The sequence below is a fragment of the Podarcis vaucheri genome, assembly GCF_965113315.1.
Source record: "Podarcis vaucheri genome assembly, chromosome: 7".
Lineage (NCBI taxonomy): Eukaryota > Metazoa > Chordata > Lepidosauria > Squamata > Lacertidae > Podarcis > Podarcis vaucheri.
In genome coordinates this window covers 90,848,360-90,874,508 of record NC_138765.1, presented here as the reverse complement: position 1 = coordinate 90,874,508, position 26,149 = coordinate 90,848,360, and the positions used below count along the sequence as shown (strand labels likewise).

The 26,149-nt window shown below is 46.2% G+C and overlaps 2 long non-coding RNA genes across 2 annotated transcripts in view; one reads left to right on the top strand and one right to left on the bottom strand.

The window, feature by feature from the left end:
- The window catches only part of LOC309536552, a 208,973-nt gene extending 194,808 nt beyond the window's left edge, over positions 1 to 14,165 (top strand). Inside the window, exon 3 of the long non-coding RNA XR_014221611.1 lies at positions 12,867 to 14,165. This is a non-coding gene — a long non-coding RNA (uncharacterized lncRNA). The remainder of the gene's footprint in view (positions 1 to 12,866) is intronic.
- A 9,644-nt stretch (positions 14,166 to 23,809) lies between these two features.
- LOC309535926 lies at positions 23,810 to 25,444 on the bottom strand. The gene is made up of 2 exons (XR_014221443.1): positions 25,311 to 25,444; positions 23,810 to 24,028 (listed from the first exon to the last, which is right to left on the bottom strand). It is a non-coding gene; the product is annotated as an uncharacterized lncRNA (long non-coding RNA).
- Between the last annotated feature and the right edge of the window lie 705 nt (positions 25,445 to 26,149).

Genomic DNA, 26,149 nt, shown 5'->3' with positions numbered 1-26,149 from the left:
TTGTGCCCAGTGCACCAGAATTAATGGTCCACAGTGGTGCGTGATTGAAAGCTCCGAGTGGTAATTCTTAGAGAGTTGCAGCAGGTGTCCTCCAGCCAGGGCGGCTAAGAGAGCTTTTGTGTTGTGCTGGCTGTGATTGGCAGGCTCATTTGTGACTGACAAGGCTTCTTGAAAGGGGTGGATGTCCCCTGGAGGTGCAGCAGCTTCTGGAGAAGGGAGTGTTTTGAGATTAAAAATGGAAGCCCATTCAGTCCTCTGCTACGAGAAATTGGCAGAATTTAAAAATACTTGCAAACACCCTGAAGTTGCAAGCCTGTGCGTACGTACTTTGCAATGGGCCCTGTCAGATGGGCGCGTGTAGCCTGGATAAGAGGAGACAGAGGAATTATGAGAGCCACTTTCAAATATCCAAAGGGCTGTCACATGGAAGATGGAGCAAGCTGGTTTTCTCCTGCTCCAGAACCAGTGGCTTCAAGTTACAGTGGTACCTCGGGTTACAGACGCCTCCAGTTACAAACTCCACTAACCAGGAAGTGGTTGCTCCAGGTTAAGAACTTTGCCCCAGGATTAGAACGTAAATCGCACGCCGGTGGCGCAGCAGCAGTGGGAGGCCCCATTAGTGAAAGCATGCCTCAGGTTAAGAACCGTTTCAGGTTAAGAACGGACCTCTGGAACGAATTAAGTTCTTAACCCGAGGTACCACTGTACAGTCATACCTCTTGTTACGTTTGCTTCAGGTTAAATCTTTTCAGGTTGTGTCCCGCGGCAACCTGGAAGTACCGGAAAGGGTTACTTCCGGGTTTCACCACTCGCGCATGCGCAGACACTCAAAATGATGTCACGCGTATGTGCAGAAGCAGCGAATTGCAACGGGCTTAGCAACCAGAGGTACCACTGTACAAGAATGGAGATTCTGACACTGGGAAGATCTTTGATGGTAGGTAGGAGCTGTTTGACAGTGGAGTGGACTCCCTTGGGAAATTGTGGACTCTCCGTCACTGGATGTTTCTAAGTGAGAGGTTGGATGGGTGCCTGTGAGATTTCTCCATTGCAGAGTTTGAACCTCCGGGTCCCTTCCAACTCTACAATTCTATGGTTCTACATGGAGGCAGTGGCAGTCAGCCGGTGTATTTTTCTATGCTTGCGACGGACTGCCAATTTCTCCCACTCCCTTTCCCCAAGAGCCTACACTAGCGCAAATTTAAAATAGTTGTGGACCACGCAAAGATCAGATAGACTGCTCTGTCATTACCTTATGAAAGTTGAAATAATTTTTTTAAAAAAGATTATTTAAAAATTAGGAAAGTTGGATTGCCCTGATATAGAGAGTTTTATTTAAAATTTTACAGTAGTCTGGTGCAACTACTCTTATGTAAGCAAGTGAAAGTAATTCCTTTCTCACAGCAGAAGGGTATGCAGCAATAGAGGGTCCTTGGAGCACCCCACAAGTGCCTAACCTTGGCTCCCATAGGGTCACAAGTAAGAAACTTCAGCCAAAAGATGGAAGCGAAACAGCAGCCAGTAGGCCTGATCTTTATTGTTGCAACAACACTTCCCACTACCACAAAGATGAAGCAGTCAGAAGCCCCGATCAATGGTTGTACCCGTATTTTAAAGTTTCCCATTATACACCTCAGGATGCATCATCAAGACATCGTAGAGATGTCACAGAAAAGGTGTGGTCTCAGGTGGAACCTGAGATCCAGGCATGTCACTCAAATACAGTGGTACCTCGGGTTACAGACACTTCAGGTTACATATGCTTCTGGTTACAGACTCCACTAACCCAGAAATAGTGCTTCAGGTTAAGAACTTTGCTTCAGGATGAGAACAGAAATTGTGCTCCGGCGGCGCGGCGGCAGCAGGAGGCCCCATTAGCTAAAGTGGTGCTTCAAGTTAAGAACAGTTTCAGGTTAAGAACGGACCTACGGAACAAATTAAGTTCTTAACCCGAGGTACCACTGTACAGTCTTTCACACTTCCTCCAGTACAGTACAAAGGAAAACATTTACAGTTCCCTGGTCCCTGAGTCAAGTCAAATACACTCCTTTGGCTTGTCCGGGCTTCATCCCACTATGGAGCGGGTAGGCATTGTGATTGAGATGGTTATCTGTCTTGGGGCAGGATATCACCAGGATATCATGACTCCTTGGAAGGCCCTTTAGACCTGACTGTACATATTGGGGATTATGGTGGGCTCGCTCACCCCATCCCTTACAACTCGCTTCCCTGGCTCCTAAATCCCATTGGAACTGACAAGATTGATACAACAAGTACCATATTTTTCTCTCTATAACACACAGATTTTTTTCTCCTAAAAAGGAAGGGGAAATGTCTGTGCGTGTTATTGAGCGAATGTGTGGTCCCTGGAGCCGAAAAATCAGGCAAAAATCAAACCGCGCTTCACGGAGAAGGGAAACCTGAAAAGAGGAAGCGGCTGCTTTCCTGCATTCTGCCTCAGGGTCTTACTGCCCACCCTCTCTGTTTCGTTGCTCTGTTTGCTCAAACGGAACAAAGAGCAGGGAAAGCCCCTCCTCTCCAGGCAAGCAGAGGGGAAAGCAGAGTTCCTCTCTGTGCTCCGGTGCTGCTGGGGGAGAGGGAGAGAGAGAGAGGGGGGGGGAGGGAGAGAGGGGGAGGGAGAGAGGGAGAGAGAGAGATGGCTGGCTTGGGTGGGGAGAAACTTTTGCCTTTCTTTCCTCCCTCCCATTAAATCCCTCTCCTGCATTCTTAGCCAGCTGCTTCTCTGCACACCCCTCTCATGTCCCTTCTTTGTTTTTCCTTCGCTCCCCACTTAAAATGTGGTTACAAAGCATAGATCCGTATGGATCCTCAGGATCTTTGCATTGGGTCACCCCAAATTCACCATCAGATCACATAGCATGTCCATGGCTACAGCCTACACAAAAAAAATCACGCACCCACTGTTGCCTGGGGCTGCAATGGTGCAAAAATGTGGTTACAAAGCATGGATCCACAGGGATTCTCAGGATTTTTGCATTGGGTCACCCCAAATTCACCATCAGATCACATGTCTGTGGCCACAGCATGAAGCACAAAAATGATACATCCACTGTTTCATTCAGAATGTTTTTTCCCTTGTTTTCCTCCTCTAAAAACGATGTGCGTGTTATGGTCAGGTGCGTGTTATAGAGCAAAAAATACGGTAAGTGATTTCTTACGAATTTCTAAAGTTTTCCTATAGAGCCAATACATTTATCAGTGAATTGCTACATTTGGTGTTGACACTTTCCCTGTTTTCCTTTGTCGGAGGCTTGGGGCTCAGCAGGGAGTTGCAGGATCCTGAATTGAGCTCCCCTTGCAGATGCAATGCCTTTGCAGATATGCTGCTGTTATTTTCTCTTGACGCTGGAGGATTTGACTTGGGGGGGTGAAAGGCAGGGAAATACCTCTGTGTGGTCCGTGTGTCAGTGAATGGCTTGGTGATGTGCCGCAGAGACTCGTTGGCTTTGCCTTGTGGTGTGGAGAGCAAGGAGGAAGGGTGGGGGGTGGTCTCTCACCCCACTTCCAATTTCCCAGTTACATATCCTTGGACAGCTGTGAGGAAAATCTTTCCCCCTAAGCTGGGGTAGCAGGCAGCTGTGCCAGTGAGAGAAGGTAAGCTGGATTTAGCAATTTGGGTAATTTTTGTTCTGCCTGCATTTCCCCCAATTTTGCTCAAAATTGATTTGAGCGAGAAATTCCAGAACCAGTGGGGGTATTTGAAAATTACTGCAATCTAGAAAAACAAGTGTAAAGTTGCAATGGTATTCTGTACGAAGAAAGCCCAAAGTAGGAGTCATAGTTCAGGCTTCCTCAACCTCGGCCCTCCAGATGTTTTGAGACTACAATTCCCATCAACCCTGACCACTGGTCCTGCTAGCTAGGGATCATGGGAGTTGTAGGCCAGAAACATCTGGAGGGCTGAGGTTGAGGAAGCCTGTCATAGTTGCTAACTCAGATGCCTTTGAAGAGGACTGGGGAAATTCACGGAGACAAAACTATCAATGGTGGTTGGATAGAATAACTGTGGGCTTCCCAGAAGCACCTGTGCTGGATTAGAGCAACCTTAGCTTTGACCCAGCAGGGCTGGCTCCAGCTTTTCAAGAACCACTAGATTCTGCCAAACTGGCAAGGCCAGCCCAACACATTTTGCTCCCTGAGGCCAATAACAAAATGGCACCACCCCCGTGAACCCCACTTTGCTACCAGTGCTGCTCCTGAGGGAGATCAGCAGGGTGGATCTAGAGGTGGAGAGCAAGGTGCAGGACACACAGCTGTCTTCTCCAACAGAAGGGCATGGCTAGGGAGCTCAGGAGGAAGCCCTGTGGGCACCACTGCCTCCCAGCACATGCCACCTGAGGCAGTTGTCTCACTCTGCCTAATGGTAGGACTGGCCCTGAAAAGTGACCCAAACTGCCAGGAGCGTGGTCTGAAGGTGTGCAATGCAGCAGCTCAGATGAAGCTGCCTGGAAGAGAGAATGCCTGGAAACCTCATGCATCCCACCACCTTTTGCTTCATGGATCAAAGGATGATGTTCATTGTTAGGCACACAAGTCAAGAGGCGACTTGTAGATCTACAACCAAAGGATGGAGACATGCTGCCACCTGCTTAGTCTATTATTGTTAACACTTGCTAGATTCTTTATACAAAATGAGTCACAAAGATAACAAATAAAAGCAGTTAACACCTAGAAAATTTAAAACAGCCACAACACAAAATGCCTAAGATGCACATCCAGTAAAAGGAGACCCCCCCATTAAAGGGTGAGCCCCCCCTCCCCATTATAGGGTGAGGCCAGCTTAGCTACCAGAGTCCTGAGTCAATACAAATATTTTGGCTGGGTGCCTGAAAACATAATGATGTTCCACCAGCCTTTTCCCCTGGCGAAAGCATTCCACAAATGGCTACTTAAAAGTAGTTGTTGTTTAGTCATTTAGTTGTATCTAACTCTTCGTGACCCCATGGACCAGAGCATACCAGGCACTCCTGTCTTCCACTGCCTCACGCAGTTTGGTCAAACTCACGTTTGTAGCTTCGAGAACACTGTCCAACTGTCTCATCCTCTGTCGTCCCCTTCTCCTTGTGCCCTCCATCTTTCCCAACATCAGGGTCTTTTCCAGGGAGTCTTCTCTTCTCATAAGGTGGCCAAAGTCTTGGAGCCTCAGCTTCAGGATCTGTCCTTCCAGTGAGCACTCAGGGCTGATTTCCATAACAATGGAGAGGTTTGATCTTCTTGCAGTCCATGGGACTCTCAGGAGTCTCCTCCAGCACCAGAATTCAAAAGTAGGCATGGCTAATTCCCATTGGGTGAAAGGCAGGGAGCCCAACAGTAGGTGGCACCAGAGCCTAGGGCAGGCAGAGCCAACTTTGAGTGTTGGCCTCCTGTTTGCTGAGTTCTACCAGGGCAGTGCTGAGACTAAGGAGGAGGAAGATGAGTTGGCTGAAGACAGGCTGAGGTTGGGGGGGGGGCAATGCCCCATACACACTAATGGGCCAGCCCACACCAACTCAGTGCAGTGTGTGTGTCTCTATAGATCTTTAAAAAAATTTTTTTTAACAAGCTCAGTTTTGTTACGCGCCACCCGATTCTCCACCGCAGTTGGAGGTTCCAGGAATTGCAGGTGTTTCCTTTGGAAATGAGGCACAGTGGAGACTCTGGTGTCTTCATGATATACGGTTTATTTACACATATAAGCTACCTTTCCTTACTGTGGAGGAGTCCACAGCATTACACTCAAAGCGTCTCTCTCATGGCTGCAATGTTGCCTCCAAACTGCCTGCCCCCATGGTGCTCCCACCCCCCTTTTTCTCCAGGTCCCCAACTGCTTCCTAAAACTCCACTATTTCCCCTCTGCTTACACCAGCCCACTGCAATTCTGAAACTCCCCCCTCCCAACTCTGCATTGTCTTTTACTAACTACTCAGGGTGGGTCTCTACCCCTCTGAGTTTGGCAGGCAGAGAGTCTTGTTGTGGGCTTCCTTGGTGGGCCACCCCCCGTCTTTTGCACCCGCTTAATGGTCCATCTCTTCAGGCGATTACTTCATCAGGAAGCCAGCATGGCTTGTATTTTAAAACTTTACTTATATTCAGTGGCGGAGCTTCATGCTCCGGCACCTGGGGCATACAGCAGCCGGGGGCGTGGCTGGTGCATGTCCTGGGGCGTGGCACCCAGTGCGGGGGCAGCCATGATGGCACCCCACTGGGATTGTGGTGCCAGGGATGGTGCGCTCCCCCTGCCCCCCTCTTCCTCCGCCAGTGCTTATATTTTAACATGATAAATTCTGTGCCTGGCACTCCGGAATTAGAAGGGGAATCCAGGCACCCCACAAACTTACCGTATTTTTTGCTCTATAAGATGCACCAGACCACAAGATGCACCTAGTTTTTGGAGGAGGAAAACAAGAAAAAAAAATATTCTGAATCTCAGAAGCCAGAACAGCAAGAGGGATCGCTGTGCAACGAAAGCAGCAATCCCTCTTGCTGTTCTGGCTTCTGGGATAGCTGCACAGCCTGAATTCGCTCCATAAGACGCACACACATTTCCTCTTACTTTTTAGGAGGGAAAAAGTGAGTCTTATAGAGCAAAAAATATGGTATAATACTTTTATAGAATTTTCTAATGTTTACTGTTTAATACAGACAAAACATTTAAATGCTCAGAAATCAAGATGCATCTAGGTATACTGCCTCCCCTTTCAAATGACTAGGTAGGCTGGACTCACCCTGGCTCTCTCTTTGTGGCACATGCCCCCTTCATTCCACAACAAACCGGTCGCTTCAGTCATTCCAGAATAACAGCTTAGGCACAAGTCATGATGCATAAACTCTAAAGGAAACAATTTGTCTCATTAGTTACCCATGTCTGGCCATTTCCTCCGAAGATCCAAAAGGCACCCTGGATCATTCTTCCCCTGTGCTAGAAATATTAGCTCCGTTTACTCCTTGGGGCTCCAAATGAGTCCTTGTTTCTTACAGGATGGGCATTATGTTATGTCATCTGTTCATTTGTTTTTATTTAACCCAGTAAGCTACATTGGCAGAGCAGAAGGTTTGAACTCTGATATGAACTACTCACCCCACTGGCTCCTGCAGAGGGCTTGCCTTTTGCTGTGCCTCTGCAAGCATCAGCTGACCCCTGGACGCCGGAGTCCCATTGTGGACGGGTATCTCAGCGTATTCCTGTTTTTGTTGTGTAGTGTCACATTCACCACACGATGGCAGTGTTGTTAGAGACTGCGGGAACAGAGGCTGCCTTCATTTTTCAGCAGCAGTTTTCAAACTACTGATGCAATAGAGCCAGGAGAGAGAAAACTATTAGGGTGGGGCATGAACAAGGCCTGATTCTGGCAAACCTTTTGCGCTAATGGAGCACAATCTTTTGGGAAGCTTTCCTGTGCAAAACCCACTGAAAGGAATAGGAGCTATAAAAGATCAGGGTACCTTCAGGGTTGCAAGGCCTTCATTGGGCTTTCATATGGAAATAGTGCCCTGTAAGATTGCATGGGTGGCACAGGTGGCACTGTGGTCTAAACCACTGAGCCTCTTGGGCTTGCTAATCAGAAGGTTGGCGGTTTGAATCCCCACGACGAGGTGAGCTCCTGTTGCTCTGTCCCAGCTCCTGCCAACCTAGCAGTTTGAAAGCACACCAAAAAGTGCAAGTAGATAAATAGGTACCACTCTGGTGGGAAGATAAATGGTGTTTCCGTGCGCTGTTCTGGTCTCGGTGTTCTGTTGCACCAGAAGCGGCTTAGTCATGCTGGCCACATGATCCAGAAAAACTGTCTGTGGACAAACGCTGGCTCCCTCAGCCTGTAAAGCGAGATGAGCGCCGCAACCTCAGAGCCATCTGCGACTGAACCTAACTGTCAGGGGCTCTTTACCTTTTTAAGATTTCATGGAGCAGCTCATTGGCGAAGAACAGGCAAAAGCTCCTAGGTACAAGCTCCCAAGGCCTCTCAGCTAAAAAGGCTGCAAAAGACCTTTCTCTGCCCCAGCCCTCGAAGAGCTCTTGCTAGTCAGTACCAACACTGCTGGGCTAGAGATCAACAAACAAATCTTAGTAAAAGTCAGCTTTGTATGCTCGTCAGCAATTCAGTTTCGTGGTGAGAGATGGCATTACGGCTTCTTAGGGAAAAGCCCTCTGGTCCAACTCCTCCAATACTGGCTATGCCTAGGCAGGAAGGAGAAGAGGATTGCCTGTCTCAGTGGCGCTTTGCTTTAGCGTCTTATGCTGGTGTTTCAGCTATCTAAAGTCATGCCCAGAATGAGTGGGACCAGAGGTAAAAGGTGGACAGGTTACCTTCCAGCCCAACGAAACCCAGAGCTTTTTATAGACCTATCTCCCACCTAGGGAGGCAAGAGACTAGGAGGACGCATGCATCCCATCCTTCCGCCCCAGGTAGTGCAGAGCTGGGTTGGTGATGTGTGTGTGGCCCAGGGGGAGTCCTGGGAGCTACATAAAAGGGCCTAGAAGGCCGCCTAGAATCCCAGGCTCAAGGCTCCTCACCCTCGCTAGATTGTCACTCAAGTTACAAGCCCATATATAGACTTTTGAAATTGCCACCCTGTAGCGCAGGCTTCCTCAACCTCGGCCCTCCAGATGTTTTGAGACAACAATTCCCATCATCCCTGACCACTGGTCCTGCTGGCTAGGGATCATGGGAGTTGTAGGCCAAAAACATCTGGAGGGCTGAAGCTGTGGAAGCCTGCTGTAGCTCAAGACCACCCCCAATACATCATACATGTTCGGTAGATTTATTGCTTTATTGTTCTGCGCCCAGCCACGCTTCCCCTGGGAGCCTCTGTAGATCGTAAAGCAATTAGCAGAATTACACAGCGTCTGTGTTGAAAGGGCAGTAAACAAGTCCCACACGTTTCTTCTGTCCTACTATCCCTTTATTTGCTCAAAAGTAGCATATTTACAGTCAATAACAGCCATCAGATTCAAGCTGCATCTTCTCCCTCTGTTTGCAGCTACGCAACAAACTGCTTTCGCTTTTCACTCAGCTCACAGCATTTCAACCTGCTTTCCTCATGTCGTGGCTTACTTCCCTTGTAAGCGCCTCCTCTCAGGCTTGAGGCACAGAAGGTTAACCCTTCACTACACCCAACACCCCCTCTTGCCTTGCGCCTGAGGGGAGAATCGACCCTTGGTCGTCCCAAACCCAGACCTTCGCAAAACTCCCCATGTCTTTGGAAGGTGAGTGGCTTCGTGAACCCATCAGCTAGGTTCTTGGCAGAGGGACAATACCTCAGCGCAACTAATCCCTCCTGAACACTCTGGCACACATTCCGAAAGCGAATGTCTAGGTGTTTAGTTCTGGCCTTGAACTGACCTGACTCTGCCAAACGCAGGCATGGTTGATTGTCCTCGAAAACACGTATCGGCAGACAATCCACTTCGCAGAGTTCCTGCACTAAGCAAGCATAGAACTCTACTTCTCTGCACACCTCTGAAAGAGCACTGAACTCAGCTTCAGTGGATGAGAGCACTATAAGACTTTGCTTCTTAGACCTCCATTCAACTACTGAGTTCCCAAACTTCACCACTAGGCCAGACACAGACTTATGATCCTCAAGATTAGCCCAATCCGAGTCCACAAAACAAGTCAGTTTGACTTCTCCTTGTGCCGGCAACCTAAGACAAAAGTCTTTGGTTTCCTGCAAGTACCTCAGAACTCTCTTGATGCCATTCCAGGCTTGCACACTAGGGTTTGAAGCTTCCCTGCTGAGCAGATTGACAAGTACAACAAACTCTCTAGGGCTGACTGAAACACTTCAGTATTTTCGAACGCAGCGCGTTCTACTTGCTGGCTGTCCTTTACAAAACTAGTCTCCATAGGACTTCTCACTCCTGCACAATCACTCATCCTGAATTTCTGAAGCAATTGCTCAATTTTATCTCTCTGCCTGAGCAAGAAGCTTCCATCCTGTGCACGCTCAACATTGACACCTAGATAGGCTTTGACAGCACCAAGCTGTTTGAGCTTGAACCGTTTACCTAGCTCTTTGGCAAACTTCTCTGCCTGTTCATCTGTCTCTGAGAAAAATAACAAGTCATCAACCCAAATCTGCAAATACTCTTGCGTTGCCCCTGAACCTCTCAAATAAAAGCAACTATCAGCAACACTTCTCCTGAAACCTAGCTCTTCTAAGGCTTCATTCAGGCACATGTTCCAGTTTCTGGCAGATTGACGTAATCCATAGATGGATTTGTGCAATCTCCACACAACATCCTGCCTCAAGTTCTCAAACCCTGGAGGAGAAATCATGTACAGCTCCTCCTGGAGATCTGAGTTAAGGTAGGCAACATCCACATCAAAGTGGTTTACCTTCCAGCCTCTCTGTGCTGCACAAGCTAAGAGAGTCTCTGCTCGTGACGTTGGCGAATACACCTCCGTGAAGTGTATTCCCTTCCTCTGAGTAAATCCTCGAGCAACTAACCTGGCTTTATACTGTGGCTCTCCAGCGTCAGTGGGTTTCAAGCTGTAAACCCACCTGCAACTCACAGCCTGCTTTCCTGGTGGCAACTCTGTGAGTGAGAACACACCTAGATCTTTCATGGACTTCATCTCTTTGTCCATTGCCCTGTGCCACTTGCCTGCTTCTTCCTCTGGTAAACTCTGAATAGCCTCGAAGGATTCAGATTCACATCTGGCTGAACCTACCCAGACGCCTGAAGCGTCGAACCGATCAGGAGGCCTCCTTGTCCTTGCTGATCTCCTCAGTGTGAATCTTGGTGACCCTGCTGCTTCATTGGGTCCAGCTAAATCATCCTCAACTTCAGTGTCTTCCCCCTCTGACCTGCTGCGCCTCTTGGGCCTTACAGCTGGTACAGCAGGTGAGGAAGGCTCACTCTTTGGCTCAAACTTGACACTTGCCCGAGGAGGTGCTCTAGGTTCCCCCCTTTGAGGGATCCTGAGCTGTCCCTGCCTTGGACTCTGTCCCTGTGGTGGACCTTGTTGCTCTGGACCATGGTCCCCAGCACCAAGTTCCTCTTCCTCCTCAACGTCTGAGTCGTAGAACTGCTGTGAAATCACGCTTCCAACCAGCTTGCTCACAGAACTCAGCGCTATTGCTGATAACCAACCTTGACTGGTTTCCACTTGGGTACGCAAACCGCCAGGCCTTTGAGCCAGGCTCATACCCTACAAAGATCATTCTTTTAGATCTTGGCTCACCTTTTTTGTGTAGAGCCTTTGGAATAAGCACCCAAGCCTCACAACCAAACACACGAAGGTAGTGTACCTTGGGCTTCTTTCCATGCAGTAAGAAATACGGTGTGTTTCCTACACTAGAGTTGTACACTCTATTATGCGTATGGACCACAAATCTCCAAGCTTCAGACCAATATTTCTGGGGTAGCCCTGAGTCCCACAGGATCGCAGATACAGCTTCCTCCACCGTCCTGTTCTTTCTCTCTGTGACCCCATTCTGTTGCGGAGAGTAAGGAGCGGTCAGTCTGTGGCTAATCCCCTTCTCCCTAAAGAAATCCTGTAAAGCAGAACCAGTGAACTCAGCACCTCTGTCACTTTGAAAACCACGAACTTTCGTGGAAAAGGTTACCTCAACTGCGGTGATCCAATCCCTGATCATTTTAGCCGCCTCCCCTTTCATTTTCAGAGAGAAGGTCCAAGCAGACCTCGAAAAATCATCAATCAAAAGCAGAGAATACTTTGATCCTCCCAGTGACTCAACTGACATGGGGCCACACAGATCTGCATGAATTAATTCAAAGGGTTGTGTGGTCTGCCTCTCTGACTTTGGATATGAGCATGTCACAATTTTCGCCTGTTTACATGCATTGCAATCTAAAAATTTGTCACAAACATTAAATTTGCACCCTTGTGTCAGCTCTGGTGCTTTCTGAAGATATCTCCAATTCAAATGGGCGAAGCGTCGGTGCCAAATATGTGAACAACCATGGTGAGGCGCCACATTCACACATTCGCCCTTCACATCTTCGGTGTCATCCCCTCGTGTGGAAAAAGGCACATTTACAACAAACAAATTATCTTTAGACTGTACTGTGTACACGTTTCCCATCCTTGGAAAATTCACATTTGTCACCTGCAAAAGAGACATGAAAACCATCAACGAGTAGATCATGCACACTTAACAAACAGTTAGTTAAACCAGGCACTGCATAAGCTTTGACTTCATGCTTAAGAAAGGGACAGAAGAAAAAAGCCTGTCTCTGTTAGTCTTTTTCTGCTTCTATTCGCAATCGTTACAAATTTCTGAGTTTTTACTGTCCTGCAATTTCTCAAAAGACTAGCACTTCGCTTTCGTCACGTCCTGGCTTACTTCCCTTGTAAGCGCCTCCTCTCAGGCTTGAGGCACAGAAGGTTAACCCTTCACTACACCCAACAATATATACATCACAGAAGAGGCAGTCTACGGCAGAAAACCTGTCTGCCAAGCTACCTGATAATGGTCACTGATTGCATTGCTTGCGCAGTCTGACCATTCTTTTGTGATGGTAAATACTCAGTTTCTGAATCCAGGTCACAGGTTCACCCTATTCATACACAGATACACCCTTAAGACAGGATTTGTGAGCAAAGAGACAATGGGGAGGTTTTCCCATTTCCTTCGTCCTTGCAGAGAAACTTTTGAGGTCAATTTGGGAGAATCAAAATGGTTTCAGGACTGTTTTTGTGTACTGTTTCAGACATGTGGTTTATATATTTATGTACAGTGGTACCTCTGGTTACGTACTTAATTTGTTCCGGAGGTCCGTTCTTAACCTGAAACTGTTCTTAACCTGAAGCACCACTTTAGCTAATGGGGGCCTCCTGCTGCCGCCATGCCGCCGGAGCACGATTTCTGTTCTCATCCTGAAGCAAAGTTCTTAACCTGAGGTACTATTTCTGGGTTAGCGGAGTCTGTAACCTGAAGCGTATGTAACCTGAAGCGTATGTAACCCGAGGTACCACTGTATGTGTTTGCCTGGTACATTTATGAACATTTATTTCACATCTTAGACCTTATAATTCTCATAACCCTGTGAAACCAGCTCTCTTCATGTTTAGGACTATTATACAACTTGAACAAGGATAAAGCTTCATGGCTGCCAGCTGGGATGGCTGTGTTCTTCCTCTCCCATCACAGGCAGTGATGCCTCTGAATGCCAGTTGCCAGAAACCACAGGAGGGAGCAAGGCTCATGGGCTCAGATCCTGCTTGTGACCTTTCCAGAGGCACCTGCTTGGCCACCGTGAGAAGGGGATCCCGGCCCAGTTGGGCCACTGGCCTCTTCCAACAGACTTTCCTCGTGTTCTCAGTTCATGGAATAAGGAATTTGTGGCATGTCCACATGCCACCCTCGGATGCATTTGCAATCTCTTGCTCTTTGCTAATGGCAAAAGGGCCCGTCTTGAGCTGCTTGGCGCAGGACTAATTTATTTTTGCAGGGATAAATGCTTTTAAATGAGCAGCTGCTGCTTGTTTTGCCCACACAATGATTTGCCAACTTGCTTCTTAGTGTCAGTTTCATTCACGCTTGGCTTCTGTTTTGACAAACAGACGTTTTGCTTTTAATTTCTTTTTTCGTTGAGTTATGTGGGAAATAAAAAACCTATACCAACTTAAAACAAATAAAGAAACAAAAACCCAACAGAGCAAATGTGTTTTCTGTAATCGGTTTCAGGAGATGATAAAATTGGGTTTCAATTTACTGGTTGTTCTAAATTGAGTTTTGATGAAGACTTCTTTTCATTGCCTCTGCCTTTGCAGATGTTCTTTTCCCACTTACAATTGATTCTGACCTTGCTACCAGCCCATCTCCTCACCCAATGTCCTCAGCTGCCACATTTTGAAGTGTGTGTTGTGTAGGTAGGGCTGCTGCAAATTTCCCCCCTCCAATCTGTCTTAGGGCAAGTGAAGGGATGAAAATACCTGAATGTGTTTGTGGGGAGAGGGAAAAGTAGGCTGCCAGTTGTGTTTACCTCAGTTAAGTAGAGTGGCAAGCTGCGCAGGCAGTTCTGGCACTTGGCATGTTTGTGAACATTCCTGTCCTCCTCCTCTCCCTTTGGGCTCTCCTCACCGGTCCCAAACCAGGCAATCCTCTGGCAGGAAAACAACAACAACAACAACAACATTCCAAGTAGCTTCTACATTGAAGGTTGGGGCTCAGTGTCCCAGACTTTGGTGGTACCAGAAAAAAAGCAAGAAAAGAAGAAGCAAAAAAGCCCTGCTTTCAATTGTCCCTTGTCCTTCTCCCCAACCGTCAGGTGAGAGAGTGGGACCCACCCATTTGTCTTCTGACACAGATTCATTTCCTTTGTTGCCCTAATGACACATACTTAGGCCTTTACCCAGAAGCTGGCCTGGCTATTCCAAAAACTGAATCTTTGCTGGATCCAGGAATTAGAAGGTTCTGACAAGTCAGGGGAATGCCAGAGTGGACAAGGATGGCATGAAAGGCAAGGGGGCTTCCATGGAAAAAAACACGGAAGTCCTACCTAAATGAGAGAAAGGAGGGGGAACTCATTATGCAGTCAAAACAGAAGCATCATTTTATAATTTCCCTCATTGCTCAGGAAAAAAGTGAAAAACACAGAGTTGTGGGAATATGAGATTGGCTGCCCCCCCCCATTGTTACATACGAAAGGAGTTGGCGTGGGATTTTCAAAGCTTAGAAACATGGCTTGGAGGGGTCATCAAGCTTATAGAACTTATATTCACACGCCTGTTTATCCATCACAGCTTTGCACAAATGCCACCATACCTAACAATAAAAGAAAATCAGTTACCTTCCAAAACTTGCAGGAGTCTTTTAAGGAGACGTGCTGTGATTTAGCAAAAGGTTTTTTGGTGAAATTTCTCTCATAAAGTAGCTAATAGCTTGGGAATCCAATTCAGTGTAGCAGATTCTTGCATTCCTGTGAGTTTGTATGTGTGATGCGGAAGACAGACTTTAGTATGTTAAATAGTGGGCAGTAAACGTCCTTGCAAAATTGAGCCAGCAAGATAGCCTGGTGGGAAGAATCAAATACTGCAAGATAAGCCTCTGGCACTGAAAGCAGCCCTGGTCTTAAACTCTGTGCTTCTTCCCAATAAATCTCACTTGGTGGATCTGGAGCTTATTCCTGGCTTTGAGGATTTCAGCTTGGACCAATATGTGGGATAACCAACCTCATGTAACCAACATGCTTAAGTCTAATTAATGTAGAAGTGGTTCATACTATAGGATAAGCTGTCCTGCCAGACGTAGCTATGTCATGTCCCTTCCCTTGGGGGGAAATAGGTAACCAAGCCTGTTCTTCCCCTCCAGTCTACCTGAGAAGCTCAACAAGCTCAGCTGCATGGCTTTCACCAGCCACTCTTGAGTTCCTCCGCCAATAATCTAGGAACTTTAACCACTTTTATAACAAAGCTAGTTAGCACCTGGGGCAGCCATTTGCCTCAGACAGCAGATCCACCCCTACCTCTGCCACTGTGCCGCTGCCAGTCCTTGACATTGTGCCCTTGCCGCTGTTTCCTGGTGGCAGCCTGGTACCTTTTGAATGACATGTGTCAAGCAAGAGAGGCAGCTCCCAATTTTTAGGGCTGGCTGAAACCGGCAGTTTCATTTTTCATTTTTCTAGCTGTTTCAGTTACTCTCAGTTTCTCTGTTTCTCATAATAAATAAAAAAAAATAAAGTCCCTTTACAACACTCTCTGACGATAATGAGACGTGTTACCGGAATCTTGACTAACGATTTGCTGGTTTATTATGCAATTCCTGCAGTACTCATATGCCCAGACTGTCCTTATCTAACAAGGACATTGTTTCCCGGCAGGAGTTCATGGGAAGTCACAAAGCCAAGTTTATGTCAACATGTCCCAATCACGTGTCCTCCAAATTTTTGGACCACAACTCCCAACCAACTCTCCTCAGCCTTTGCCCACAGAGCCAGTCGCCGTGTTTTGTTTGTTTTTATTTTACTTGAGAAAATTTATAGGCCACCTGATTGTGAGGAAACCTCTAAGTGGTTGTTGCTGTTCTTATTTCAATTTCTTACCTGCCCCTCACCACAAGGTCCAAATTGTAACCCCTTAAAAATAAAATATTTAAAACAGTTAAAAACAAGTTAAGAGTCGAGACAGATTAGGGATTCTACTGGTTTACTACCTGCCTTGCTGCCCAGCAGTCTCCTTGCCTGAACTGGTTTTGAAGGCGGTGTGGAGGCTCGTTTTGGTGAACTTTTGCATCCATGCTGAGGTGACTGGCTGTAGGGAGGCTCAGGACTACATGGCTGCCATGACGGCCATGGGGTTGTCCCGACACGTCACTGGCCATTGGGCAGGTCACACTCTGGCAGGCCACACATGTGGCAGGTCACACTCTGGACCTTGTTTTCTCAACTGGGGAAGAGGGTGATCTGAAATTGGGGGACATTGACATCAGTGCCTTGCGTGCCAAGACCCTGTGACTCTGCAGTTCCCTAATGGGTGAATAACCAGACCAGACAACAGCATATGGGTTTTATGGCTTTGAATACGCCACAACTTTATTGGTTACAGATGTGAATGGTTTGGCAAAGGCACTGAGTGAAACTGAATTACATCACTCCAGCCTGCTAAGGGTAAACCACCAGTAGGGGGCCCTATGACCTCCATCAAATAGGGGTACTCCTGAGGGCTCCCCATTGGAGAAGAGCTATGGCCTTAGCCCCCACCTTGCTGGCGGACCATGGAAAATGCTGGTTATTATCATTATCAATATTATTTAGTCTTCTTCTCCTTCTCCTTCATTTATTTGCATTTCCAATACAATTCAAAATTATTATGTATTCATTTACTTTCAAAGATACAAACCTTAGTGGACTTCCCTTGCTCTCCTTCCATGGCTCCTGTTACAATCCACCCCCTCCTGCATCTTCTTAGTTTTTCAGTCCTTTCTCTTTTACTCTCCTTATCTCTTGTTCTTACTTACACTCCTGAAGCTGCTAACAACCTGCTAAGTTGTTGTTGTTGTTGTTCAGTCGTTTAGTCGTGTCCGACTCTTCTTGACCCCATGGACCAGAGCACGCCAGGCACCTCTGTCCTCCACTACCTCCTGCAGTTTGGTCAAACTCATGCTGGTAACCTCGAAAACACTATCCAACCATCTCGTCCTCTGTCGCCCCCTTCTTCTTGTGCCCTCCATCTTTCCCAGCATCAGTGTCTTCTCCAGGGAGTCTTCTCTTCTCATGAGGTGGCCAAAGTACTGGAGCCTCAGCTTCAGGATCTGTCCTTCCAGTGAGCACTCAGGGCTGATTTCCTTAAGAATGGATGCGTTTGATCTTCTTGCAGTCCATGGGACTCTCAAGAGTCTCCTCTAGCACCATAATTCAAAAGCATCAATTCTTCGGCGATCAGCCTTCTTTATGGTCCAGCTCTCACTTCCATACATCACTACAGGGAAAACCATGGCTTTAACTATACGGACCTTTGTTGGCAAGGTGACGTCTCTACTTCTCAAGATGCTGTCTAGGCCTGTCATTGCCCTTCTCCCAAGAAGCAGGCGTCTTTTAATTTCGTGGCTGCTGTCACCATCTGCAGTGATCATGGAGCCCAAGAAAGTAACATCTCTCACTGCCTCCATTTCTTCCCCTTCTATTTGCCAGGAGGTGATGGGACCAGTGGCCATGATCTTCGTTTTTTTGATGTTGAGCTTCAGACCATATTTTGCGCTCTCCTCTTTCACCCTCATTAAAAGGTTCTTTAATTCCTCCTCACTTTCTGCCATCAAGGTGTGTTGCCTGTTTATAATAGTTTCCCATGTAATCTATATAAACTCTCCAGTTCTCCATAAACCTTTTCTCATCTTGATTTCTATTTAGTTGCTTTTGCAAGCAGGCAAGCAAGAAAGCAAGCAAACCAACAAACCATGAACGCTGAAACTTCAATATCATCTGTGAAACATTCAGTGGTCTTTTCCAAACTGTCTACATGGCAGCAAAAGAGCGAGTGCCTTGGGCACATTCCATGGCCGCCCTGCAGGTGATACTGAGGCTATAGCAAAGAAACTGAGGAGCATTGAACTTGTAAGGTAATCAACTGTGATAATAGCATAATCTGTTATGGTAATTTTTTACTTTAATTGTTGTCCTTATTGTTATTAATGTATCTGCTGTCATAAAACTGCCTCATTGTCAATTACACCTCAATATATTTAAGATAAATGTTAAAAAGTCTCCATGCATCCATTATTTCAAGACGGCACACAAACATCATTCTTCCCCCGCCTAAAGATAGCTATGTCTTTGTACACAATAATATTCTGAAAAACAAATTGGGGATCATGTAATGTTGCATAATTGAATGTAATGCATAATTTTAAATTCTTTTAATCTTTTTCTTGCTAGGTCTTATTACCTAGAATCATAGAATCATAGAGTTGGAAGAGACCACAACGGCCATCGAGTCCAACCCCCTGCCAAGCAGGAAACTGTCAGAGCACTCCTGACATATGGTTGTCAAGCCTCTGCTTAAAGACCTCCAAAGTAGGAGACTCCACCACACTCCTTGGCAGCAACTTCCACTGTTGAACAGCTCTTACTGTCAGGAAGTTCTTCCTAATGTTTAGGTGGAATCTTCTTTCTTGTAGTTTGGATCCATTGCTCCGTGTCTGCTTCTCTGGAGCAGCAGAAAACAACCTTTCTCCCTCCTCTATGTGACATCCTTTTATATATTTGAACATGGCTATCATATCACCCCTTAACCTCCTCTTCTCCAGGCTAAACATGCCCAGCTCCCTTAGCCGTTCCTCATAAGACATCGTTTCCAGGCCTTTGACCATTTTGGTTGCCCTCCTCTGGACACGTTCCATTTGTCAGTGTCCTTCTTGAACTGTGGTGCCCAGAACTGGACACAGTACTCCAGGTGAGGTCTGACCAGAGCAGAATACAGTGGCACTATTACTTCCCTTGATCTAGATGCTATACTCCTATTGATGCAGCCCAGAATTGCATTGGCTTTTTTAGCTGCCACGTCACACTGTTGGCTCATGTCAGGTTTGTGGTCAACCAAGACTCCTAGATCCTTTTCACATGTACTGCTCTCAAGCCAGGTGTCACCCATCTTGTATTTGTGCCTCTCATTTTTTTTGCCCAAGTGCAATACTTTACATTTCTCCCTGTTAAAGTTCATCTTGTTTGTTTTGGCCCAGTGCCCTAATCTGTCAAGGTCGTTTTGAAGTGTGATCCTGTCCTCTGGGGTGTTAGCCACCCCTCCCAGTTTGGTGTCATCTGCAAATTTGATCAGGATGCTCTTGAGTCCATCATCCAAGTCGTTGATAAAGATGTTGAATAAGACCGGGCCCAAGACAGAACCCTGTGGCACCCCACTAGTCACTCTTCTCCAGGATGAAGAGGAACCATTGATGAGCACCCTTTGGGTTCGGTCAGTCAGCCAGTTACAAATCCACTGAGTGGTAGCATAGTCAAGACCGCATTTTACCAGCTTCTTTACAAGAATATCATGGGGCACCTTGTCAAATGCCTTGCTGAAATCAAGGTAGGCTACATCCACTGCATTCCCTTCATCTACCAGGCTTGTAATTCTGTCAAAAAATGAGATCAGGTTAGTCTGACATGACTTATTTTTCAGAAATCCATGCTGACTATTGGTGATCACAGCATTCCTTTCTAGGTGCTCACAGACTGTTTGCTTAATGATCTGCTCCAGAATCTTCCCTGGTATTGATGTCAGACTGACTGGGCGGTAATTATTTGGGTCCTCTCTTTCCCCCCTTTTGAAAATAGGGACAACATTTGCCCTCCTCCAGTCTGCCGGGACTTCGCCTGTTCTCCAGGAATTCTCAAAGATGACTGCCAGTGGTTCTGAGATCACATCTGCCAGTTCTTTTAATACTCTTGGATGCAGTTCATCTGGCCCTGGAGACTTGAATACATCTAAACTAGCCAAGTATTCTTGTACTATCTCCTTAGTTATTCTGGGCTGTGTTTCCTTTGCTGAATCATTTGCTCCAAATTCTTCAGGTCGGGCATTGTTTTCCTTATCGGAGAAGACTGAGGCAAAGAAGGCATTGAGGAGTTCAGCCCTTTCTGTGTCCTCTGTTTGCATTTCACCATCTTCTCCTCTGAGTGACCCCACTGTTTCTTTGTTCTTCCTTTTGCTACGGACATACCCATAAAAGCCTTTTTTGTTGCTTTTAACCTCTCTAGCAAGCCTGAGTTCATTCTGTGCTTTAGCTTTTCTGACTTTGTGTCTACATGTGCTGGCTATTTGTTTGAATTCCTCTTTGGTGGTTTCCCCCCTTTTCCATTTTTTGTACACATCCTTTTTTAATCTTAACTCAGTTAAAAGTTCTTTAGATAGCCACCCTGGCTTCTTTGGGCACCTTCTATGTTTCCGTCTCATTCGTATTGCCTGAAGTTGTGCTTTTACTATCTCCCTCTTAACAAACTCCCAGCCATCATGAACTCCCTTTCCTTTTAGTATTACTGTCCATGGGATCTCACCCAGCACTTCCCTAAGTTTTACTTGTCAGCATTTAAAGTTTCTGTCCAATTTTTTTTTATTGATTTCATGATACAGCCAATTTTCATAATTTTTTAAAAAAATTTTTATTGCATTTCCATTTTATTTATTCAGATACAATCAAATTATTCCTTCTATTAATTTTCTGCTCATTTGAGCTTAGTGACTTCCCTCCATCCCACCCATTGCTTTCAAAATTCCTCATCTATCCTTGCATTTATACATTATTCGAATCTACATTTTCTTTTAAAATTTATCTCAATCTTTAAATAAAAGTAAAAAAGGTACTAATTGTAAACATTACAAGACTTTTTACAATCCTGTGTTGTTAATTGATTACAATGATCCTTTAAATATTGTGTAAATTTATTCCAGTCTTCAATCTTCATAATTTTAAATACCCCAAAACTAAAAAACAAGTCTGCACGTTTAGGAAAAAACAAACCTATAATAACCAATATTAGTTTAAATTTTAAGATGAACAATTTTGTTTCATTATTTTTTTCTATCACAGCTATGGATTGTAGGGAAGTTGTACTCAATAGCCATTCCCCCCCCCATGTCCAAAAAATGTAAAAATTTGTTACAAGACATAAAAACCCCCATAACTTTGATTCTTTGTTGAGAAAGAGCATGTCTTTGTAATAATTTTCACCATCAAAAACTTTTGATTCTGTCATGCCCACATGCTGAAAATCGAGGTTTTCTAAACCTAGTTTTTCTACCAAAAACTACATCTATAATTTTTTTTAAGGCATTTATAAAATCTTTTGAGTGCTCGTGTATTTTTTCCTGAAATCCTCATCATGTTATTGAGCTCTGTGTAAAATTTCAAAGAAATCTGATCATTGGTTATGGAGGGGGGTGGTGGAAACTGTACACAAGGCTGAAGGTCTCAAGAGGGACAGAATCACAGATTTCATGAAACTTTGAAGTGCTATAAAATTAAAACTCTTTGAGATAGAGGGGAAAAAATTAAGGGGGTTTCTTTCAACCATAAGGGAAGGGTATATAGTTTCATCAAAATCCAAGGCGGTGGGTGACATGACCGCGTTGAACTGACGTGGAATGACCTGGTGGTGTGTACGCAAAGAGCTGAGAAAAAGGAGGGGAAGGGAGAGAGGAGGGGTGAAGGTGAAAATGGGGGTGCAAAGGGGATTCCAAAAAGGAGGGGGGAGGAGGCAAGGAAATAGGATGGAATATTGTTACGCACAACCCCAATCTCCACAGCAATGTGAAATTTCAGGGGTTCCAGGTGCTTACCTCGGGTTCCAGATTACTTTTGGGATTGAGACAGGAGAGGCTGCAATGGCTTGATAATATTTGGTTTATTTACATACATGTACAACCTATGGTGGAGGGGTTTCCAGGATTACATTCCAAGAAGGTCCTACTTTTCCCATTGCTTCCTCCTCGGATCCAAACTCCCAGCTCCCACTCCTCTCCCACCCCCACCCCTTCCTCCAGCTTGCAAACTGCTTGCAAAAAACCAACTGTTTTCCCTCTTCCACTTATATCAACCCCACTGCAGTTCTGAAACTCCCCCCTCCCAGCTCTGGCATTGTCTTTTGCTAGCTACCCAGGGCTTTAGGTGAGGCTCCACCTGTCAGGGACTGGCTGTGTGATGAGGAGTGGTGGGCGGCACCAGCCGGGGAACCCCCAAAGGAAACCACAGGAGGAAGGCTCAGAGGCAGGGAATTGGGGGTGAGCAGGGAGAGCAGGTGACAGGGAGCAGTTCAGACTCCGAGGCTGAAGCAGAGGAGGGAGGTCAAGAGGCTGTCGAAGAAGCCAGGGAGTCTTCCTCTCCTGCTGCAACAATCTCCCCTCCCCACTGGTCTCCAAGAATGTGCAGAGTAATGAGGAGAGCAGAACAGAGGCCAGAGGCGCTCAGGCGCAGCTTGAGACGGCTTGGGAAGCACCCAGGAGAGGAGGAGAAAGGGTGGAAGGCAAGGACCTTCAGTGCTGGCAACTGTTCCATAGGGGCAAGACCTGCTGGAAAGGGCGAAGGTGAAGACAGGGGTGCAAAGTGTGGCTGCAGAATACAACAGAGAAGGGACTTCATAGATAGGGTTGAGAAAAGGAAAAGCGAGCCCAATTTTATTTGCTTGATGAAGAAACATGTTCTCAGGGAGGTTGCACAAGGCGGCCAGGTTTGGGCTGCGGTGGGAGTTGGGGAGAAAGTCCAAGGATCCCTTTCACTTTTCTTGTTAAAACATTGGAGGCGCAGGCTGAGAGCTGAGTCAGTGATTTCTTTTTGGCCTGCAACTCCACATTTTGGAATAGGATACCAATAAAATCTATAGTAGTGGATCCACCCCATCTGGCGAGCTATACCTGCTCTGAACATTGGCCATGAAGGGGGCTGATGGGAGCTGGAGCCTGACCACATTTGGAGGCCATAGGCGCATCACTCTGGCTGTAGATAATATAGTAGTACCTCGGGTTAAGGGCTTAATTCTTTCTGGAGGTCCGTTCTTAACCTGAAACTGTTCTTAACCTGAAGCACCACTTTAGCTAATGGGGCCTCCTGCTGCCGCTGCGCCGCTGCTGCTCTTATCCTGAAGCAAAGTTCTTCACCTGAGGTAATATTTCTGGGTTAGCGGAGTCTGTAACCTGAAGCGTATGTAACCTGAAGTGTATGTAACCCGAGGTACCACTGTACTGAGTTATATGCAGTGCTACTTTTCTAGAAAAAGAGGTGCCAAAACTCGCTATGAACACCTCCCTTGTTCTCTTATGGTGGTGCCCACCTGAGAGGTGCCAGAATTAAGTTCTGGCTGAAAAAGTGCCCTGATTACATGGACCAATGGATGGACCATCTGAGGCAGCCTCCTGTGTCCAAGGCCAAGCCGTCCTCTAGTGGCATACGTGGGGAGGAAGCTTTTGTGAAACTCATAATTGCCTCCAGCCAGATTAGTAATTAACTAGAGGTTTTTTATTTGGTGTTCATCTTAATAATAAAAAATTTCTGAAGCTGGTCAAATGCTACCATTACCCAGCTTGGCACAAAAGAAACCTCAACTAATAGTGATGAAAACTATTTGTCAATTCAGATCTGAGGCACTGTTAATGGGTGGCTACCTAGACTGGATGGTTGAGAGGTTGCCTGCTCTTGACGGGGTTACACAGGTTTGTGGAGAGTCCAAGGGCTAGACAGTGAGGAGGAAGACATTTGACCACCCTGCCCCCCAGGCTGAAGTCCCCATGCCTGACACTGGTTAAAGTGGGGTGAGGGTTGGTTACTGCCAAAGAAAGGGTTATGCCAACAGAACCCCCAGTCAGCAGAGGCCTCTCTCCATTTCACTCAGTGGAAATAAAGATGTCCTTTCATTAGCTATGGATTTTATTTTTTATTTTTTAAAGGTCAGAGACAGAGGGGTGTGTAACTCCTCAGTAGTATTCCAGTCCTCATGTGTGACAGGAGCACAAAACGGGTTTGTTAAGGCATATCATCACATGGCTTGGAGGGGTCGTCTTGCTTATAGTATCTGTATTCGCATGTTTGGAGATCAAGAACTCCTGTGCATCCCTCAACATGTCCAATGCCACCATATCTGAAAAAAATCACACATAGAATCATAGAATTGTAAAATTGAAAGGGACTCCAAGGGTCTAGTCTAACCCCCTGCAATGCAGGAATCTCAGCTAAAGCATCCATGGCAGATGGCCACCCAACCTCTGCTTAAAAACCTCCAAGGAAAGTGAGTCCACAACCTCCTGAGGGAGATTTTTCCAGTCAAACAGCTCTTACTGGCAGAAAATTCTTCCTGATGTTTAGTCAGAATCTCATTTCTTGTAACTTGACTCCATTGGAATGAGTTCTACACTCCAGAAAACAAGCGTATTCCATCTTCCATGTGACAGTCCTTTAGATATTTGGAGATGGCTACCATATCTCCTCTCAGCCTCCACTTTCCCAGTTTAAACATACACACAATTCCCTTAACCAGTCTTCCTCATAGGGCTTGGTTTCCAGACCCTTGATCATCTTGGTCACCCTCCTCTGCACACCTTCCAGCTTGTCAACATCCTTCTTAAATTGTGTTGCCCAGAACTGGACACAGTATTCCAGGTGTGGTCTAACCAAGGAAGAATACAGTGGTACTATTACTTCCCTTGATCAGTACACTCTACTTCTGTTGATGTAGCCTAGAATAGCGTTAGCTTTTTTGCTGTTGCATCACACTGTTGAGTCATGTTAAAATTGTGGTCTACTAAGCCCCCTAGATCCTTTTCCTATGCACTACTGGCAAGCCAGGGGTCCTCCATTTTATACTGATGCATCTGATTATTCCTTACATTTGTCCTTTACACATGTGTAAAGTGAACTTATCTTAATTTGTAGCAGCCATTTGGGGAACTGTGCGGCATAATAATACTAATAATACTAATACTAATAATAATAATTAATTAATTTATACCCTGCCCATCTGGCTGAGTCTCCCCAGCCACTCTTGCTCGCTCCCAATCAAGTGTTAAAAACAATAAAGAATTAAATATTAAAAACTTCCCTAAACAGGGCTGCCTTCAGATGTCTTTTAAAGATAAGATAGCTGCTTATTTCCTTCACATTTGAAGAGAGGGTGTTCCACAGGGCAGGAGCCACTACCGAGAAGGCCCTCTGTCTGGTTCCCTGTCATCTCATTTCTCGCAATGAGGGAACTGCCAGAAGGCCCTCATCACTGGATCTCAGTGTCATTACAACACAAGTGACAGCCACCGGCTGCCTCTAGACTCTGTCTGCTTTCATTCCTTACCTGCTCTGCAGGTAAAGAGTCAGCTGCCACTGCTATTGTTTTGGGGACAACACTTTCAAAGTGGTAAATAACTCTATACCTGGCACAGCACCGCATCTCATTTGGATGGCAGCTACACTCCATGCACTCAGCTGTATTCCATGTAGACCCAAATGGATGTGTCTTCCCATCATACGTATCAGTACATCCAGCTGGAGTCACATTTGGGTCTATGAAGAAGAAGAAAATACCCTTTTAGTTTTATCTGCAGTTGTGCCAAAATCACCAAATATCAGCAAAGTCCAGCCCTGCCACAACATGCAGTTATGTAATCACTGATAGGGATGGGTGCACCTGTCAGATTTGGTTTGCATGATATCTGCAGCTGGTTCAGAGAGAGACAAAATAATGGACACAGGAAACTGGTATTAGGTAGAATTAGGCCACAACTTTATTGATTACACGCAACAGTAGGTTTGGCTAAGGCACTGGGCATGCATCCAGTATCAGACAACCCACATCATGCCACTTGAGAGGAACCCAGTGAGGTCAGCCCTGTGCTGGGGAGTCACCACCCACATGGATTGGGTGCTATGACCCTGCACAGACTGCCTTTGGGAGAGGTGTATTGGCCTATTGGTCCCCCAGTGGACTCCCGGGCAGAGTAACTCCTCCTGTACCTCTCTAATGGGGGAGCCCAGTGACTAAGGATCTAGTCCAATGCTTTATATGCCCAATTTGCTATGAGGCAAGCAAAAACCTGCAAGCCGGTCAATTTGCTTGCAAGAGAAAATTCCTCCCTGGCCCGAATATGGTGACTGAGTAAAGCATAGCAAAGTCCATACACAAACTCGCCCGCTCCCCCAATGAGTGTGCCCTACAGACTGGGTGTGTGCATAGAAAATCTCGTGACAGTCAGTGAAGAGGGTGGCTTGCAGC